Source organism: Oryx dammah, unplaced genomic scaffold (genome assembly GCF_014754425.2).
Source record: "Oryx dammah isolate SB20612 unplaced genomic scaffold, SCBI_Odam_1.1 HiC_scaffold_9, whole genome shotgun sequence".
NCBI lineage: Eukaryota > Metazoa > Chordata > Mammalia > Artiodactyla > Bovidae > Oryx > Oryx dammah.
Genome location: NW_024070193.1, coordinates 43,067,200 through 43,086,473, shown reverse-complemented (window position 1 = coordinate 43,086,473; position 19,274 = coordinate 43,067,200).

Below are 19,274 nucleotides of genomic sequence, written 5' to 3'. Positions count from 1 at the left end.
TTCTGAGAAACACAAGTATAAAATATCTAAATTAGACTGAATGTGTAACTGTAAAATACAGTCTTTAAAATATATATAGAGATATTAATATATACATATACATATATATGGGCTTCCTTTGTGGCTCCAGCAGTAAAGAATCTGACTGCCAATAACGGAGACACTGGTTTGATCCCTGGATTGGGAAGATCCCCTGGAGAAGGAAATGGTAACCCACTCCAGTATTCTTGCCTGGGAAATCCCATGGACAGAGGAACCTGGCCGGGAACAGTCCATGGGGTCACAAAGAGCTGAAGATGACTTAGCGACTAAATGACAACAACAATACATATATGTATATATATTCATATAATATATATTCCTGCATATATTCTGTTACATAAGACCACTGTTTTAAAAATCGAGAGTTGAGAGGAGAAAGGGCGAATCTGTGAAACTCCTATCATTTTTTTTCTCAAAATTGCTTTTAGCCACTCTATTTTCTTTTCTACCTCAAACATTTGCTCATCTTATAGGCAGTAATTTACCAGGCCTCTTTACTAGGTTAATCAACCCAATGAATTAACCTAGACTCAGGGTAGTGAGATTCTGAGGCATTCAGACCAATGATATGCAAACATGTTAATTGGTGCCAAAGACCCATAATACACCTAACTCTTCCATTGCACTTCTTGTGGGAGGAGAGTTTGATAATAGCAAAGAATTAGGGAGGAACAAGATAGCTACACCAAATGGCAACATCGTAACATTTATGTGTGAACTATATGGTGAAACCAGAAAAGCAGCTACATTTGACCTATGAAATAACACATACAAGGGCTGTATTTGAAACTTAAAACACTGTGAAGTCTCCTTCAGTTCAGTTCAGTTCAGTCGCTCAGTCGTGTCCGACTCTTTGCGACGGCATGAATCATAGCCCTCCAGGCCTCCCTGTCCATCACCATCACCCGGAGTTCACGCAAACTCATGTCCATCGAGTCGGTGAGGCCATCCAGCCATCTCATCTTCTGTTGTCCCCTTTTCCTGCTGCCCCCAATCCCTCCCAGCATCAGAGTCTCTTCCAATGAGTCAACTCTTCGCATGAGGTGGCCAAAGTATTGGAGTTTCAGCTTTAGCATCATTCCTTCCAAAGAACACTCAGGGCTGATCTCCTTTAGAATGGACTGGTTGGATCTCCTTGCAGTCCAAGGGACTCTCAAGAGTCTTCTCCAACACCACAGTTCAAAACTATCAATTCTTCGGTGCTCAGCTTTCTTCACAGTCCAACTCTCACATCCATACATGACCACTGGAAAAAACCACAGCCTTGACTAGACAGACCTTTGTTGGCAAAGTAATGTCTCTGCTTTTGAATATGCTATCTAGGTTGGTCATAACTTTCCTTCCAGGGAGTAAGCGCCTTTTAATTTCACGGCTGCAGTCACCATCTACAGTGATTTAGCCCCCTTGAAATCATTCTTCTTGAAAACTATGGAAATTTCAGTAATCTATATTGTCATATGCATGACAGGAAACTTGTGTCATTGCCAAACTTTCTGTGGCAGTCAAAGTTTTTGATAATGGGCGGCACTGCACTTTATTTTTTTGGAGAATATAAAATTTTAATCACTTAATAATTAACAAAGGAAGCTATGAAGTACTTAGTCATACATGGAAATGAAAGTCCCTGGCCTTGCATGGCATTTGCTGTAAGAGGTGAAGAAAGAACTTTCATATTTTGACCTCTTTATGTTTCATCAGGAAGACTCTAGCAGGCTACAACTAAGAAACTTGCTGGCCCAAATGACCATAACAGCTTTATTTCTGAGCCTTCTCTGGTCTGTATTTTTGAACTTGTAACTTTCTTTCAAGTCTTTTTGTAATGATCTGATTTCTGCATTAAAATAATAACTCTATTGTGGAAATATAATAAATGAATGTAACCTTTCCAGGGAGTATTTGGCTGAAATTCAAAGTCTTAAAAATATGCATCCCCATTGACCTGACAATTCTACTCCAAAAGAGATACTTATGATATGACCAAAGATATGTGTACAAAGATGTTTATTATAGCATCTTTTAAAAATATTTTTGTATTAGATAATTTTATACTAGAAACTTGCTCACAACTCTAATTTTATTTATTTATTTATTTTCATAACACTAATTTTAAAAAGTAGGGCACTATAAAGGATGTATGGTATAATCATTTTTATCTAAAGATTTATATTTTAGAAAATGGACAGAGGTATATATAATGTGATGGTAACTGATTATCTTTTTTGTGTTATTACAAACTCTTTTCAAATGTACACAATAAACATGTATTAATTCTGTAATAAGAAAAAACTATTTAAACATATTTAAAATTAAAATACATCCCTTTGGCAGCAGTGGTTGTAAGAATATGAATGAGGGAGATTGCATGAGAGCTTGTTGCAGTGAATCAGGCAAAAGACAATGTAAAGAATACGGCAGTGCAGATAGAGAAGGAAAAGCTTACTGGAGACATACTCAGTAATTCTCTGAGAACTATAAATACACCACACCTCCCAGTCAGTAATATCACTGATCTTTTGAAAGAGCCAACATGATTCATCTGTATCCTTATGTGCTGTGTGCTAGTCACTTCAGTTGTGTCCAACTCTTTGCGACCCCATGGACCGTAGCCCACCAGGTTCCTCTGTTCATGGGATTTTCCCAGCAGGAATACTGGAATGGGTTGCATTTCTTTCTCCAAAGGATCTTCCCTGTATCCTTATAGTACCATCAATAATATGCGTTTAAAGAAACTCAGAGCCATCTCTGATGATAGGGTTTTGGTTTTCTGACTTATTCAGTTGAGTTGATGGAAAACCAGTTGACTAAGAAAGAGAATTAAGAGGAGGACTGGATTGTGGAAGGAGAAAATCAATCGAGTTTTGGATGTGTGGAGTCTGAGGGATTTTGGGGACATGTACTAAGCTATGGCAAGCGAGTCTGAAGCTCATTTCTGGAGACACAGAATTAGGGATCATCAGTAAATGAATGCTTGTTGAAACCAGATGGCTGGTAAGGTTACCTGGAGAGTGAACAGTGAGAAAAGGGCTGAGCAGGGAAGAGTGAACAGTGAGAAAAGGGCTGAGCAGGGAAGAGTGAACAGTGAGAAAAGGGCTGAGCAGGGAACCTTGTGGAACCATATCAGTTCAGGGCAGGAGGAGGAAGAGGAGATCCCTGAGAAGACTGAGGAGTGGTGAACTAGGCCAGCCTCTAATAGAGTGGTTCAAAGTCTGTTACAGGCTCAAAGCCTGGCAGGAATGACCAGCTGGACAGGTTCAAGGTTGCTTTCGTTTTAGCTTACTCCCTCACGTGCAAGCAAACACTGGATGAATAGATGCTGGGGTTTCTTCTGCTCCTCGTGGATTTGTGTGGCCAGAGTTCAGGGCTCAGCGCTGTCTCTCTGAAGTCTGATCTGCCCCTCACTGCTCTTCAGGCTGGGGAGGGGGCCAACAGCCCTCAGGGGTCCAGGTAGTACTACTTAAGGCAATTGCTTGCTGTTCACAGGCACTTCCTCGTGTGTTCTGCCTTCTTACTGCTTCTTAGCCCCTTCTTACTGCCATGCAGGCTTGGCTGTGGCATTCCAAAAGTGGCCAGAGGGGTTCGGAGGGAAAAGGCAGTTAAGGGAGGGGAGAATTTCAAGGAAGGAATTGTCAACAATATCAAATGTCAGCGAGGTGAAGTAATATACTACATTTGGCAATTTAGGGCTATTTGCGACCATATACATAGGGTACTGCCAAGCTCAGATTCCCATGAAAATAATTTTGAGTCTCATGAAATATAATCCAGATATTTATTTTAGATATAGTATTTTGTTATGGCAGCCTGAGATGACTAACACATCCACCCTGCCAGACTCCCTCCTTTGTGATGATTTTCTCTTCGTGCCCTATTGTCCCTTCTAACAGTTGGGCCTTTTTAAAGGAACTAAAAGGTTCATCACGCAGGTTGTAGCATATTCCATTTGTGGGCTGTGTTCAACATCTTTTCCATGGGGCTGTCGTGTCCCATGCACATCCAGGAATGCAGCTGGGTGCCAATTTCATAGTCCCTAAACCTTCCTACCCGGTGAGATGACTACGGGATGTTGGTCTTCTCGGAGTGTACAGTGGACTTCTAGGTGACTCACATCTATCAGGTCACCCCTGACTCATGGAATGCTCTTGCCCTTAAGTGGCAGAGTAAAAGAAATACATTCAGATAGAAAGTGTGGATCTGCAGCAATAAATTAAAAGTACTGGATTTAAAGCAGGGCATTCACTCCAGTACTCTTGCCTGGAAAATCCCATGGATGGAGGAGCCTGGTAGGCTGCAATCCATGGGGTCGCGAAGAGTTGGACACGACTGAGCGACTTCACTTTGAATTTTCACTTTCATGCATTGGAGAAGGAAATGATAACCCACTCCAGTATTCTTGCCTAGAGAATCCCAGGGATGGGGGAGCCTGGTGGGCTGCCGTCTATGGGGTCACACAGAGTCGGACATGACTGAAGCAACTTAGCAGCAGCATAATGCTTAGACTCTCCTGCAAGGGATGAGCCAACTCCAATCTTATATTTGTTGGGCCAGTTTCATTTGGGGCCCTGAACTGAAGCAGTATAAATATCAATATCTTTTTACATCTGTCATTGTTTATTATTTGGTTTTCCATTTGCCCTGCTCTGGAGCAGGAGGAGGAAGAGAAGACAGAGAGAACTAGTGAGCTCTTTAGAGGAATAGTGTCAAATATTAAATCCATAAACAAAATAGATTGAACTGGAAAGAATGAGTCAGAGATGCAGGAAGCATGAAAGCAGGGAGTGTCACACTGGGAAAATGTCCCCTTAAAGTGCTGACTGAATGCTCCTGCTCTATTTGCGGTTGGTCCTGTATGTCCGATCAGCACAACTGGGTTCCTGCACTGCTTGCACCTCACTGCCTTGCTGAGTGCATTTCCATTGTTTCCTCATACTGTGCCCTGAGATTCATTCATACAATGCAGGCTGATGACCCATGATGAGATTGTCCTTCCCTCTGTTGATAATGACCCTGTCACACCAGGGTCCTGTTTCACTGGAGTGTGAAGATTAGGCTGATTGATTGAGACCAAGCTGGAGTGAAATAAGGATTTCACTAGAGAGTCCCTTGGTCTTGGTGCATAATAGTACCTCAGATGGTGCTTACACCTGGGAGTTACCCTGAATGCCTGGCTTTCTTTGGAAAATTTTAAACAGGAAGCCCTGGGTCAGATGTCTTTTATTTGGTCTACCTATGGTTGGATGCTAGGTGCCAACATTTAAAAATAGGGATATTCCATATCCAATTTTCCTGTTTCTTTTTAAAACTGGAAGACCTGGAAGTTTGGCCTGACAACTGCTCCTAGAAATGATGGGCTGATGCTGCCTGGGTCACTGTCATTTGGTGGGGACATTGTTCTCCAGGTGGCCACAGTCCCAGGTGCTGTACTCATTTATGTTGGCCACCAGTGGCACCTGAGTTTCTGTGCCATAATCTATAGGAAGGAGGTGTAGGGGAGGAAAAGCTTTTCTCTTCTACCCTCCTAGGTTCATGGCTTTGCATGAGAATCAAGTTGATAAGACATAGATTAACAAGAGAAGAAAACCAGTTTTAATTACATAGGTACACATGGAAGTTTTGCAAAGAAACAAGATTCAAGAAAGTGGCCAGATGACTGAGGCTAGACAAAGGAAAAGGGGTTTGGGGGCTTCTGGATAGGAGATGAAAGTTATGACAAAGTGAGAGGAGGAAATATAATTGTCTCGTTATGTAGCTAAGAGTTTCTTAGGTAATAAAAGTTGTCTTTCTTCCTGGTACAAAGACACCCTTATAAATGGAAAGTTCCTTCATAAAAAGAAATTTCCTTTACAAAAGGGGAAATTTATACTCTAATTTTAAGCAGTTGAAAAGATGAAGAGCTTTTCTTGCTTTTGCTGGTTTTCCAGTTGCCTTTAACTTAAAATAATCAGTATGCCAAAGAGGCATATTTTTGAATGGCATATTATGGTACTCTTCAGAAAGAAACTAGCATTTATTGAATTCTATGCATGAACCACTGTGTCTTGTAACTTGCACATATGATCTCACTTGATTTCCTAACAACTCAGTAAGATCTGAGCTCCAGTGCAACAGGAACCATGCCTGTTATGGGTTCAGGACATGCTACCTCAAAATATGGCACCTTGGCATATTGAATATTTTAAGCTGAAAGAATTTGAGAACACAGCAGAAACAGGAAGATCACTCCACCCTTCTCCCTGCCCTTTCCCCCAAAACAGGTCATAAAACCTTCATAAGAGAAGTATCCTCCCTGTAAAGATTTCCCCTGCTATTGAAAGTAGCGTATTCCTGTGAAATCTTTTGTAAGCCGAAGTGGCATAAGGTGAAGAAGCAATTACCTCAGGACACATCTTGATAATGGATGCACAAAGTCAATCAAGATAAAGCACAGATACTCACAGACATTGTTCAAAGCTAGGGTGCTCAGATGCTGAGATGCTGAATGTAGTTCCCAGGGAAGGAGCGTGGCCTACCACTCTGCTCTGGGTGTGTGCTTGCTTCAAAACAAATGCTAAGTACTATTTTCATTTTTTTTTTTTTGGGGGGGGGATCTTTTTCTTTCTTTCCTTTTTTTTTTTTTTTAAATGAAGATCCTTTTCTGATTTCTCTCAGTTATCAGAAGCAGGAAAATGTGGGTCTTCTGTAAAATTGACGTGGCATAAAGTGAGCTTTTGAAAAGCAGGGCATATCTGTACCTGAAGGAAATGTGCATCCTTATTTCTGAAGACAAAGGGATCCTGAGAATTCCAACAAGCAGATCTTGCTTGATTTCATTCCTATTCCTTAACATTCCTTATTCCTCCCTGACTGTCCCCTCTCCATCAAACCTAGCACTAACATCTCAGGTCTTACTGTTTCTTTGGGTCTTCATTTCCTTATGAAGCCACCCATGTAACACAAAACGTGTGTGCGTGCTCAGTTGCTTCAGTCATGTCTGACTCTGTGTGACCCTGTGGACTGCACCTGCCAGGCTCCTCTGTCCATGGGATTCTCTAGGCAAAAATATTGGCCTGGGTAGCCATGCCTTCCTCCAGGGAATCTTCCTGATCTAGGGATTGAACGTGCATCTCCTATGTCTACCTGCACTGGCAGGTGGGTTCTTTACCACTAACTCCACCTGGGAAGCCCCAACATAAAACTTATCTTTCGTTAATTTGTATGCTTTTCTCCTGTTAATCTGTCTATATCAGTTTAACCTTCAGACCCAGCTAGGCACCCTAAGAGGGTCAAGAAAATCTTTTTCCTCAACACTGTGAGAGTACCCTGTACTCAGTATAGTCAAAGCTACATGGTAGGAGTTTTGAATGGGTGAATGTACCCATGAACACATAAATATATGAATGTAGCATTTTAATTCTATTTTTGTAGATGAGACAACCAAGGCCCTCAACAGGTAAATAACTTAATCAGACTCATAGAACCAATAGAGGTTGCAGTTGGAATTTAAAGATGAGGCTGTGTGACTCCAGAGGTCCACTGTGAAGGACAAGCCCATGGGTCACTTAGGGCCATGTGCATGGTAGGTACATTGTAAGTACTTACTGAACTGGTTGAAGACGTATAGACATATTTTCATGGGTACAAAAAGAAGATTGCAAGCATGGCTCTTAGCTTCTTTTTTTTTTTGCTCTTAGCTTCTGAAATTTGTTTAAAACCTCCTGGTGTCTGAGTGGGTGCCTTGGACTTTGGGATTTTACCATAAAGTCTCTGGAGTAGAGAGCAACCATCGACATGTGACAAGAAGGCCATGGCGTTTCTGTCTGCAGTTGACTGGTGTCCCATAAATGTGCTAAAATCCCAAAATTAATCCTCTTTGCACATCTAAGGAACTTCTTCCAGGGCTTAAACTGCATCCTGATGGTGCTGGGTTACTATCCTGGAGCCCAGAGCTATGCTCAGGGATAAATGTAATTCAGTGCTTTTAGTGAGGCTTATGAAGAGGACTTGAAGCAGACATAGAAACATGCCCCTCAAAATGAAGTCCCTTTCAGTGAGAAGGGATTGGCCTGGCTGAGGGAAATGGGGGAGTGGGGGAAGAGGGTATCTTTGTGGCTAAGTTTCCAACTCTTTGTTGATTATTCCTATATTGATCTATAATTTTGATAGCTCTCAAACAAGTTGTATAATTCTAAGACCTGTTGGACATTTCTTACAGACCTTTGTGTACCATGACTCTGAAACCAGCAATGGAAAATGAGCATATTGTATTTTTGCCCATCAAGCAGTCTTTCATTTTTTTACATTAGTGGTTACGTATTCTTTCACTTATCAAGGCTTCAACTTTTGAGTTTTATTTTTCTTAATTATTCATTTATTCATATTTACTTTTGACTGTGCTGGGTCTTAGTTGCTGCATGGGTTTTTCTCTAGTTACGGTGACGGGGTTATTCTCTCTATAGTTTCACTGCACTGGCTTCTCATTGTGGTGGCTTCTCTTGTTGCAAAGCATGGACGCTAGAGCACAGGCTCAGTAGTTGTGGTGCATGGGTTTAGTTGGTCCACAGCATGTGGGATCTTCCCGGATCAAGGATCAAACCTGTGTCTCCTGCACTGGCAGGTGAATTCTTTACCACTGAGCCAACAGGGAGACCCCTGGAGTTTTCTATTGTTACCAGATAAAACTTGGGTCAGCTTACCCATGATGCAATGAAGACAGTTTACTTCACTGGGTGGTGAAGGAAGTATAATGTTCATTGCAGGGCCCAGCAGGGAGTACAGGTGACTCATGATCAAAAGACCCAAACTCCCCAGTAGCTTTCAGAGACAGAGATTTTTAAAGGCAGCATTTGGGGCGAGGGCTTCAAGGTGCATGACTTTCTTTGAATTGGTTGGTGGTGAGGTAATGGGGTGATGTTTCAGGAATCTTAATCATTAACCTTCTGGTTTCAACCAGTCTGGGCTCTATGTGTTTATGGTCAGCATGTACTTACCATCCTCCATCTGAATGGAGTCTTAGTTTCTGCAGAATTCACAGATATCCATCAGATTGTTATATATATCCCTTGAGGAGGAATTAGGACTAACACACTCATGTTTTCTTCTGCAAGGCTGAAAACATTAGTTTATGTGGAGGTTACCAATTGGTGGTCTAAACCCCAAATCTAGTCCATAGATATGTTTTGTAGGGTCACACAGTGTTTTCCATTAAAGGAAATTAGTTAAGGTTTAAAAACCAGGGATTTACACACACACACACACACACACACACACACACACTTACACTTACAGATATACACACAGACAAATCTTTCAATGTTTCAAGAAAAATAAGTTGGCAGCAAGGCGCCCAGTTTCCTACCTGGCAATCTTTGTCATTAACCAACAAAGAGTAGCTGTGCTGCTATTCCAAAGGAGCCTTGCCCCCAGCCAGCATTCTAGATAAATGTAGCCATATGAGTGAGCCCAGGCAAAACCGTTACAAAAACTACCCAGCAAACCCATAACATAGTGAAAAGTAATATATTGTTGTTGGTTTAAGCAACTACCTTGTGGGGGTGATTTGTTATGGAGTATAGTTGACAGATACAATACTGATACAATTGGCACAGTCCCCATAGGCCTGCTTCAGTTATGTTACTCATTTATGTTAATTCCCTGGGCCTGTAGGCAAGTGAGTTTCTAGCCTGAGCTTTACCCTGAAGAGCATTCAACAAACTTGAAAGCCTTTTATACATCCATTATCCCAGCAACCAACCCCACAAGGTCAGCTGGTATTATGTCTTCATTTTGCAGATGAGGACTAGTGAGCTAAAGGACATCCCTAGAGCCACACAGAGACAGAGCAGGATGAGAAAACATCACTTTTCACTTATGCTTTAATGTTTTCTCCCTTCCATCTGGGCAACTGACTGCTATTCTCTCCAGGCCAATAGACCTGGCTGCCACCAAAATCAGACTCTGTAAGTTAATAGGGTACTATGTTTTCAAGAAGGGGAGCCCTCTATCTTGTTTTTATTTATTGTGAATATTTTCTGTAAAGTGCTTAATTTACTAACCAGTATATGTTGTTCAGTCATTAAGTCGAGTCTGATTCTTTGCGACCCCATGGACTGTAGCACTCCAGGCTTCCCTGTCCTTCACTATCTCCCAGAGTTTGTTCAGATTCATGTCCATTGAGTTGATGATGCTATCAAACTGTCTCATCCCCTGCTGCCCCCTTCTCCTGTTGCCTTCAATCTTTCCCAGCATTGGGATCTTTTCCTATGAGTCTACTCTTTTCATCAAGTGGCCAAACTATTGGAGCTTCAGCTTCAGCATCAGTCCTTCCAGTGAATGTTCAGGGTTGATTTCCTTTAGTATTAACTGGTTGTATCTCCTTGCAGTCCAAGGGACTCTCGAGTCTTCTCCAGCAACACAATTGGAAAGCATCAATTCTTTGGTGCTCAACCTTCTTTATGGTCCAGCTCTCACATCTATACATGACTACTGGAGAAACCATAGCTTTGACCCCTTCATGGACCACAGCTTTGTCGTGGCTTGCATAACTCAATGAAGCTATGAGCCACACTATGCAGGGCCACCCAAGATGGACGGGTCATAGTGAAAAGCTCTGAAAAAATGTGGTCCACTGGAGGAGGGAATGGCAAACCACAGCAGTATTCTTGCCTTGAGAACCTTGTAACAGTAAGAAAAGGCAAAAAAAAAAAAAAAAAGGCAAAAAGAAACCCCTAGTTTATAGAAAGGTCTTAATGAGAGATAGTTACTATTATTATTATCTACTGGTAGCTTCCTAGTAAAGAATCAGCCTGCAATGTCGGAGACCTGGGTTCTATCCCTGGGTTGGGAAGAAGCCCCTGGAGAAGAGAACGGCTACCTACTCCAGTATTCTGGCCTGGAGAAGTTCATGTACTGTATAATCCATGGGATTGCAAAGAGCTGGACACGACTGAGAGACTTTCACTTTTTTACTTTGTTTCTCTAGCATCCCATGATGCCCTTTTCCTTCTTTCTCTACTCTCTGTACCCATGGCTGGATACTTTCCACCTCTCATCTAAGATCTAGTAATTTTCTGTATTTCTATTATAGCACATAATCATACTATATTATTTAATGTGTTTTTCCACTTACTCCCTTAGTCCTTGGGTGCTTTAGTTTCAGGGATTATTTTTATTTCCAATCTCTCTAGCACAGGACCTGGTTCAAAGTAGGTGCTACATAAATGTTGAATGAAATGGAATTCCATTGAATGGAATTGAAATTCAATTGCACAGTTGCAAAATACATTCGATCATATTCTAATTTTATTCCCTATAATAATCACCCTGCAAACAAGTGTTATTATTAATATTATTATACCCATATTAAGAATAGAAATGAAGCTCTGTCTTGAATTCTCTTAAACTGGTGTTACTAGGTGATGTTTGTCAGGTTTTCCATCAAACAGTTGATTGCTATTCTTTTTATATTCTTGTATAAATAAAAATAATATTTATATTATATTTGTATTATATATATGAAGAAGGCAATGCACCCCACTCCAGTACTCTTGCCTGGAAAATCCCATGGACAGAGGAGCCTGGTAGGCTGCGGTCCATGGGGTCTCTATGAGTCAGACGCGACTGAACGACTTCACTTTCACTTTTCACTTTCATGTATTGGAGGAGGAAATGGCAACCCACCCAGTGTTCTTGCCTGGAGAATCCTAGGGACGGCAGCATCAGCATCAGCATATTATATATAATATAAAAAATTATATATAATTTATGCAAGGGTTTCTCTCTAACAGCAGAGCCTAAGCCTTACGTAGATCTTTATCCCCAGCATGGGATGTGGCAGGTGGCAGACACTCAGTAATTCTTGATATGAAGATATTTTTCCACTTCTATATGTTAGAAGCTGTGTCTGTTACCAGTTTAGGGAAACGTTTGAAAATACCGCTTAAAAGTTGCTTATGATTAAGTCTACTTTGACTCCATTTGAGTCAGTTCAGTTCAGTCACTCAGTTGTGTCCGACTCTTTGCGACCCCATGAATTCCAGCACGCCAGGCCTCCCTGTCCATCACCAACTCCCGGAGTTCACTCAAACTTATGTCCATCATCAGTGATGCCATGCAGCCATCTCATCCTCTGTCGTCCCCTTCTCCTCCTGCCCCCAATCCCTCCCAGCATCAGAGTCTTTTCTAATGAGTCAACTCTTCGCATGAGGTGGCCAAAGTACTGGTTTCAGCTTTAGCATCATTCCTTCCAAAGAACACCCAGGACTGATCTCCTTCAGAATGGACTGGTTGGATCTCCTTGCAGTCCAAGGGACTCTCAAGAGTCTTCTCCAACACCGCAGTTCAAAAGCATCAATTCTTTGGCGCTCAGCTTTCTTCACAGTCCAATTCTCACATCCATACATGACTATTGGAAAAACCATGGCCTTGACTAGCTGTACCTTTGTTGGCAAAGTAATGTCTCTGCTTTTCAATATGCTATCTAGGTTGGTCATAACTTTCCTTCCAAGGAGTAAGCGTCTTTTCATTTCATGGCTGCAGTCACCATCTGCAGTGATTTTGGAGCCCTCCAAAATAAAGTCTGACACTGTTTCCACTGTTTCCCCATCTATTTCCCATGAAGTGATGGGACCAGATGCCATGATCTTAGTTTTCTGAATGTTGAGCTTTAAGCCAACTTTTTCACTCTCCTGTTTCACTTTCATCAAGAGGCTTTTTAGTTCCTCTTCACTTTCTGCCATAAGGGTGGTGTCATCTGCATATCTGAGGTTATTGATATTTCTCCTGGCAATCTTGATTCCAACTTGTGCTTCTTCCAGCCCAGAGTTTCTCATGATGTACTCTGCATATAAGTTAAATAAGCAGGGTGACAATATACAGCCTTGATGTACTCCTTTTCCTATTTGGAACCAGTCTATTGTTCCATGTCCAGTTCTAACTGTTGCTTCCTGACCTGCATATAGGTTTCTCAAGAGGCAAGTCAGGTGGTCTGGTATTCCCATCTCTTTCAGAATTTTCCACAGTTTATTGTGATCCACACAGTCAAAGGCTTTGGCTTTTGAATATAACCAACCAAATATACTCATTGTTTTATCAGTAATTGGTTGGAGAGACAGAGGGGGGCGGGAGCTGGGACTGACTGTATCTTTGAGAAAAGGACGTGGGAAATTGCAGGGTAACCATACCCTGTCTGAGAGAGAATTCTTTCTTTGTTCTAATACCAGAGAATGCGGGGCTGTCGTGTGATGAGCAGTTGTACTCTTTGTGTATCAGGTAAGGGAGTAAAGAGAGGACTAAGGTTCAAGGAAAGGAGGGGTTAGAAAGGGCCAAGTGATTGAAATCAACAAAGGGAATAGGCCAAGAAATACGAGGAAGAAAAAGACTGAGAGGGCGCTTGTAGATAGCATTTAAAGAGACTAAGGAATGCAAAGTCACCCACTGTGAAGGAGCCACCGAACACCATCTGTATTCTCTGCCCAGCCCCAACCGTGAGATGCTTTTTTTTTCTGAAAAGGATTGTCATCATCAAACCCCAAACACCACTGCAGTATTTTGTGATAGTATTGCTTTGAAAGTATATATAATTTTATTTTAGGAATTTGATTACTCTGTGAAAACATTCTGGTATTTTGTAAAACTGAAATATGCTAAGGCATCCTGTCAAGAGAGATGATAAGTCAAGAAGCAAGAGTAGTTTTTTATCATCATGGTTGCTGATTTTGATAGGGAATTACCCACGTGCAAGAAACATTTCCTGTTGGCAGTGGGTTCCATATCATGTTTTGAGCTAATGCGATTTTCTGGTCTAGAGCCATTTGTGTCTAAATAAAAATGACAGCTATATTCACAAATTGTCATATTCTTTCTGGAGCAAGTTCCTTTTGTTCATGAGTCTGTTATTATTGAAGAAGCATTTAGGTGTAAGTAAATGACCCTTGCCTTTTTGTCTTTAATTGGAACTCAGCCTGCCACAGTTAACATGTTTCATGACTCAATAAATCTTGAAAGCAGAACCTAATGTGCTGTAAAAGCAAAAAAGAAAAAAAGAAAAAGAAAACAAAATTGGTTTCAGCACACATTTTCCTATGTAAACAATTCCTTGCTTTCATGTAGAAAGAGCTCTCTTAACATTCTTTTTTTGAAAAATCTACACATTCTTGCTAGTTTCTGTTTAGTTGTATGTAGCCCTGTTCTCAGAAGAAATCTTTGGTCTGTGTAGAAGGGAGCATAAAATCTATAATCACTCTCTGGGCATGGAGTGTAGATTTGATCTGTGTATCAGGAAAAGAAGTGCAAGGGAGCCTCACCAAAAGGGCTTTTACCTCATTGTGTTACTGTAGTAATTTTTTGCAGCATTAATCCACATAGGCACCTCAATGACTTGAGAGTGGCTCTCAGCTTGTACATTCAAGTTGTATCAGTTAGCTAGTGTTGCATAATAAATCACCCTACAACTTAGTGGCTTAATCCAACAGCAGTATATTACTTTTCACTATTTTGGGGGTTTGATGGGTAGTTTGGGGCTGATTTTGCCTGGGCTGACTTACATGACTACATTCATTTGGAAGGTCACCTGGGAGATGGGCTCATTTGGGCTAGCAGAAATGTCTGGGCCTCTCCTTGTATGTGATATTCCATTTTAGGCTTCTTCCTACCACTATGGTCTTGGGGTTCCAAGAGGATGAAGGTGGAAGCTGCAAGTGTTCTGGAACTTACATAACATCACTTCTACCATATTCTGTCAGTGCAAGTCTCAAAATCAGCTTAGATTTGAGGAACGGGGAATCTACCTTTTGTAAGAAGGATAGTCTCATAGTCTAAGGTCCAGCTGTTACTGTCAGTGCCTTAATTTACTTCTGTGACTCCTGCGTTCCTGACCCCTGACCAGATTAAGATTTGAGGAGCATAGAACACTTTGGTTTTGGTCTTAATTTTATGTACTCCTAACCTGTCTCTTATAGTCCAGAAGCAGTTACCACTTGACCTGTGGCCTTGACTTGGAGTCTTCTTCCCTTGCATCTTGTCTCTTTGTTTATTTTATTACTTTGCTTTATGGTAATTACACCTTGGATTAGTCGTATCTAATGGGCCAAATAATTTCCTAACACTGATCGGTATTCTGGGCTATGCCTTCTCCATCAACAGGCTTCCCTTTTCCCCCTTCTTTGGGAGAACAAGCTGCAGTACAGTGGAATAAGCCTTGGATTCAGAACCAGAAGCCCTGAGTTCAAAATCTGGCATATGTGACTTGAGGCAAGGCTTCCTAATCTCTCTGTACCCCAATCTTCTCACTTGTAAAATGGGAAGAATAATATCTACCTAACAGGATTGCCTTGAAAATTAAGCAGGAGAATTCAGATATTGTAAGATAATCAGTTCAGTTCAGTTCAGTTGCTCAGTCGTGTCCAACTTTTTGTGACCCCATGGACTGCAGCATGCCAGGCTTCCCTGTCCATCACCAACTCCCAGAGCCTACACAAACTCATGTCCATCACGTTGGTGATGCCATCTTATCCTCTGTCGTCCCTTTCTCCTCCCACCTTCAATCTTTCCCAGCATTAGGGTATTTTCCAATGAGTCAGTTCTTTGCATCAGGTGGCCAAAGTATTGGACTTTCAGCTTCAGCATCAGTCCTTCCAGTGAATATTCAGAACTGATTTCCTTTAGGATTGCTGGTTGGATCTCCTTGCAGTCCAAGGGATTCTCAAGAGTATTCTCCAACACCACAGTTCAAAAGCATCAATTCTTTGGCGCTCAGCTTTCTTTATAGTCCAACTCTCACATCCATACATGACTACTGGAAAAACCATAGCTTTGACTATATGGACATTTGTTGGTAAAGTAATGTCTCTACTTTTTAATATGCTGTCTGGGTTGGTCATAACTTTTCTTCCAAGAAACAAGCGTCTTTCAATTTCATGGCTGCTGTTACCATCTACAGTGCTTTTGGAGTCTCCCTCTCCAAATTGTTATAAAATAATAATAGATATTAATTCTAAAATGCTAATGTGTATGTGTATTTTAATTTTTTTCACCCTTTTATGGCTCTTTTGTTTATGCAGTCTTCCCTATTTTTAAGCAGTTAGGTCATTCTGTGCTTATTAACTGAGGGAAGGAAATATCAGGGCAGAAAAAACAAATAAGAATCTTTTTTGCTTTGGTTTCCAGAAGTCTAAAGCCCTTAGGGGAACACTGAGAACACTGGATGTGGCCAGAATGAGTGGGGGCAAGAGTTTTGAAGAGAGATTCTCCCTCAGATGAGCAGAGTCCACTGTTCTTGGCAGAGGAAGGGGAGGTAAAAGTTGGAAGGAGAAGAAACATGGCGAGTCTGATAAAAGTAATATGCAGCAAACCCCAGAGCGGCACCCTGTGCCCTGCCTTCTGGGCAGAACCCTGGGGAGCAGAAAGGACATGGCTGGCAGTCTCCAGGTTCCCAGTGTGGCCCAGAAATAATGCTGGGCCAGAAGGGGTCATGCATTGTGAGGTGAGGGGCTTGTCAGTGATGATCGGAGAGGATTGAAGCCTATAGGCCAGGCAAGGTGACGGCGATTTCATTTGACAGCTGTGTGGATAGATGACAGCAAGGACCCGAATGCAAGCCCTGATCCTCCCCTAGCCCCAGTGATTATCCATAAACACCCAGAGCCTAGAGACATTCTCTGCAGGTGGAAGGAAGAATGTAATTAGTTGAGGTCACATTTTTACCACTCTGGTTGAATAGAGGCTAAGAATGAAGTTGAGCTATAAAGATGTTTTTATATTTTGTGTATAACTGTGTGTTAGAAATGAGACTTCCCTGGTGGCTCAGACGGTAAAGCGTCTGCCTACAATGCGGGAGACCTGGGTTCAATCCCTAGGTCAGGAAGATCCCTTGAAGAAGGAAATGGCAACCCACTCCAGTATTCTTGCCTGGAATATCCCATGGATGGTGGAACCTGGTAGGCTATAGTCCATGGGGTCGCAAAGAGTCGGCCATGATTGAGAGCCATAACCGCATTACTGTAGAAAGCACTTAACCTGTGTCTGTAGGTAGGTACCAGACTAAGTTTACTGAATCCTAATCCAGATGTTATTGAGCCTTTGAATATAATGTTCTGCTTGATGTCTGAGGCCTGGTACAGCCACCCCCTACATCAAGGGTTCTCAAAATGTGGTCCCTGGGCACTTGTGAGAAACACACTTTCTCAGGCCCTGAACCAGAACTGAATCAGAAACTCTTCCAGGTCATTTTTGATGCATGCTAAAGTTTGACAGGGAGGCCTGGTGTGCTGCGATTCATGGGGTCGCAAAGAGTCGGACACGACTGAGCGACTGAACTGAACTGAACTGAAAGTTTGAGAACAACTGCTCTCAACACCCTCAGTTTCTCAGTCAAGTTATAGTTTGACACTTGACTAGCTTCAACTTTGGCCCAGCTAGACATTTCAAGCTTCTCATGTGAGGACAGGAGAGCTTCTGGTTTGCCCGAGTTTTCCTCATAAACATTTCAGTTTCATTTCCCTTCGTGGAGGATCCAGAAGGAAAATAGAAAGATGGGGAGAAGGCCCTTCAGTAAATGGGCAGAGGGAATCACAGACAGACATGGTCTTAAACCTTTGGAGCTGATGAACTTCAGAGGGAATGATTTTTGTGGCCAAGTAAGCAAGGTCCTGGGGAAATTTATGGCCTAAACATTTTCCTGTTTGTGGGTCAGGAAATGATAGCACACAGATGGAATTTACAATGGGAGCCTGAATGGAGTGGCCCCACCCAGGCAGCTCAGCAAAAAGCCCCTTTCACTGGCTCTATTCAAATATAATGAGAGCTCCCCAGGCTGTCCTGGCTGGCTGCTTTTTCTTTTTCCTCGACTGCTTTCACTTTTCCACAGAGGCCTGCACTGCATGTAGTCCACTTGGGACCGGGGTGAGCCTTGATTTGGCAGGAGAAAGGAAGAAGTACAGAGAGGCCTACAAAATTGAATTGCTCTGCCTTCCTGGCCCCTTTCCTTGAATAATAGGCCTTTGTGCTTTGAAATGTAGGGAAGTCCCAGTTTCTCAGGCTTAAAAAAATAAAACCTCCTACTTCTTCTGCCTTAAGATGCTTAGCAGAAAGTAGTTAAGGGGAAGAACAATTATTAAATCAAATGTTTCTTTAACAATTTTATAAGTTGTTAGGACAGCTGATTTCTAGACAAATACATTTGATGCATTCTTTCAGATGGACAAAAATATTGACTCAACTAAAAAATCCAGCTTTAAAACAAATCACATGGGACAAATTGGTGCACTAAAAAAGAAAACAAAAACAAAAACAAAAACAAACCTGTGTTTGGCTCTAGCCAGTGACCCACTTTCATAAAATATTTGACAGAGCAAAATTACATTGCCAGAGAGGAATCCAGACAGCCTTTGGAATCCGTTGAAATAAGTTTTTGATAATAGACATGATTTAGGTCATCTCTGTTTCCCCTTTCTGATTTTTTTTCCCCTTTCTGATTTTTATCCTACTTTTTCAAAGATGAATATTAATAGCATCACATTCTTTTTTAAAAAATTCCTAGGAGCAAATTATATCGAAAAATCATTATCATCATTTAGGTGCCCATATATTTCAGTGGTTTATGTATATTTGAGCATCTTTGATTTTCATTTCATCATAAAAGATATGATTTCACCTTTAATTTTGAATTGTATAGAATGTGGCAAAAGGTATAAAACATTCTTCAGTCAAGGACTGTTATCTCTTTGGCTAGGTTGCTGAAGGCCAGGCTACGGAACTAAACTTGGAGTAAGAGGTTAATATCTGCCCCTTCAGCAGCATTCCCTTTCCTTCCAATTCCAGCCAGTGGAGCTCTGTGAGGTTCCACTGTCACCCAGTGGGGAACACATGATCCCTGCAGATCAAATTAGCAAATCCTTTCTCCCTCCCAGCAATGGGGAAAGGCACAGAGATTGGTTTAGGAGTGGGTCACATGACATAGCCATAGCCAATGAAATCCAGTGGGAACTTTTCTGGGATTGGTGGGTGAGAGACAGGTGCCCTCCTCCCACTGATGATGCTAAGTCTGGGAGAAGGTGGAGCTGGAGACACAGCAGCCAATTTGACACCTGGAAGTGAGAGGCTGAAGCTATGGTAGAGGCTGGAGGCCTTTTAAAGAGCCTGAGGATGAATGAAGTGAACTCCACTGAAGCTATGAAATGGAGAGAAACCCAGTCTCGATAACATCATTAAGCCATGTACCTGAAGCCAGTCCTACCACTAGAATGTTTAATTGTTCTACTCAC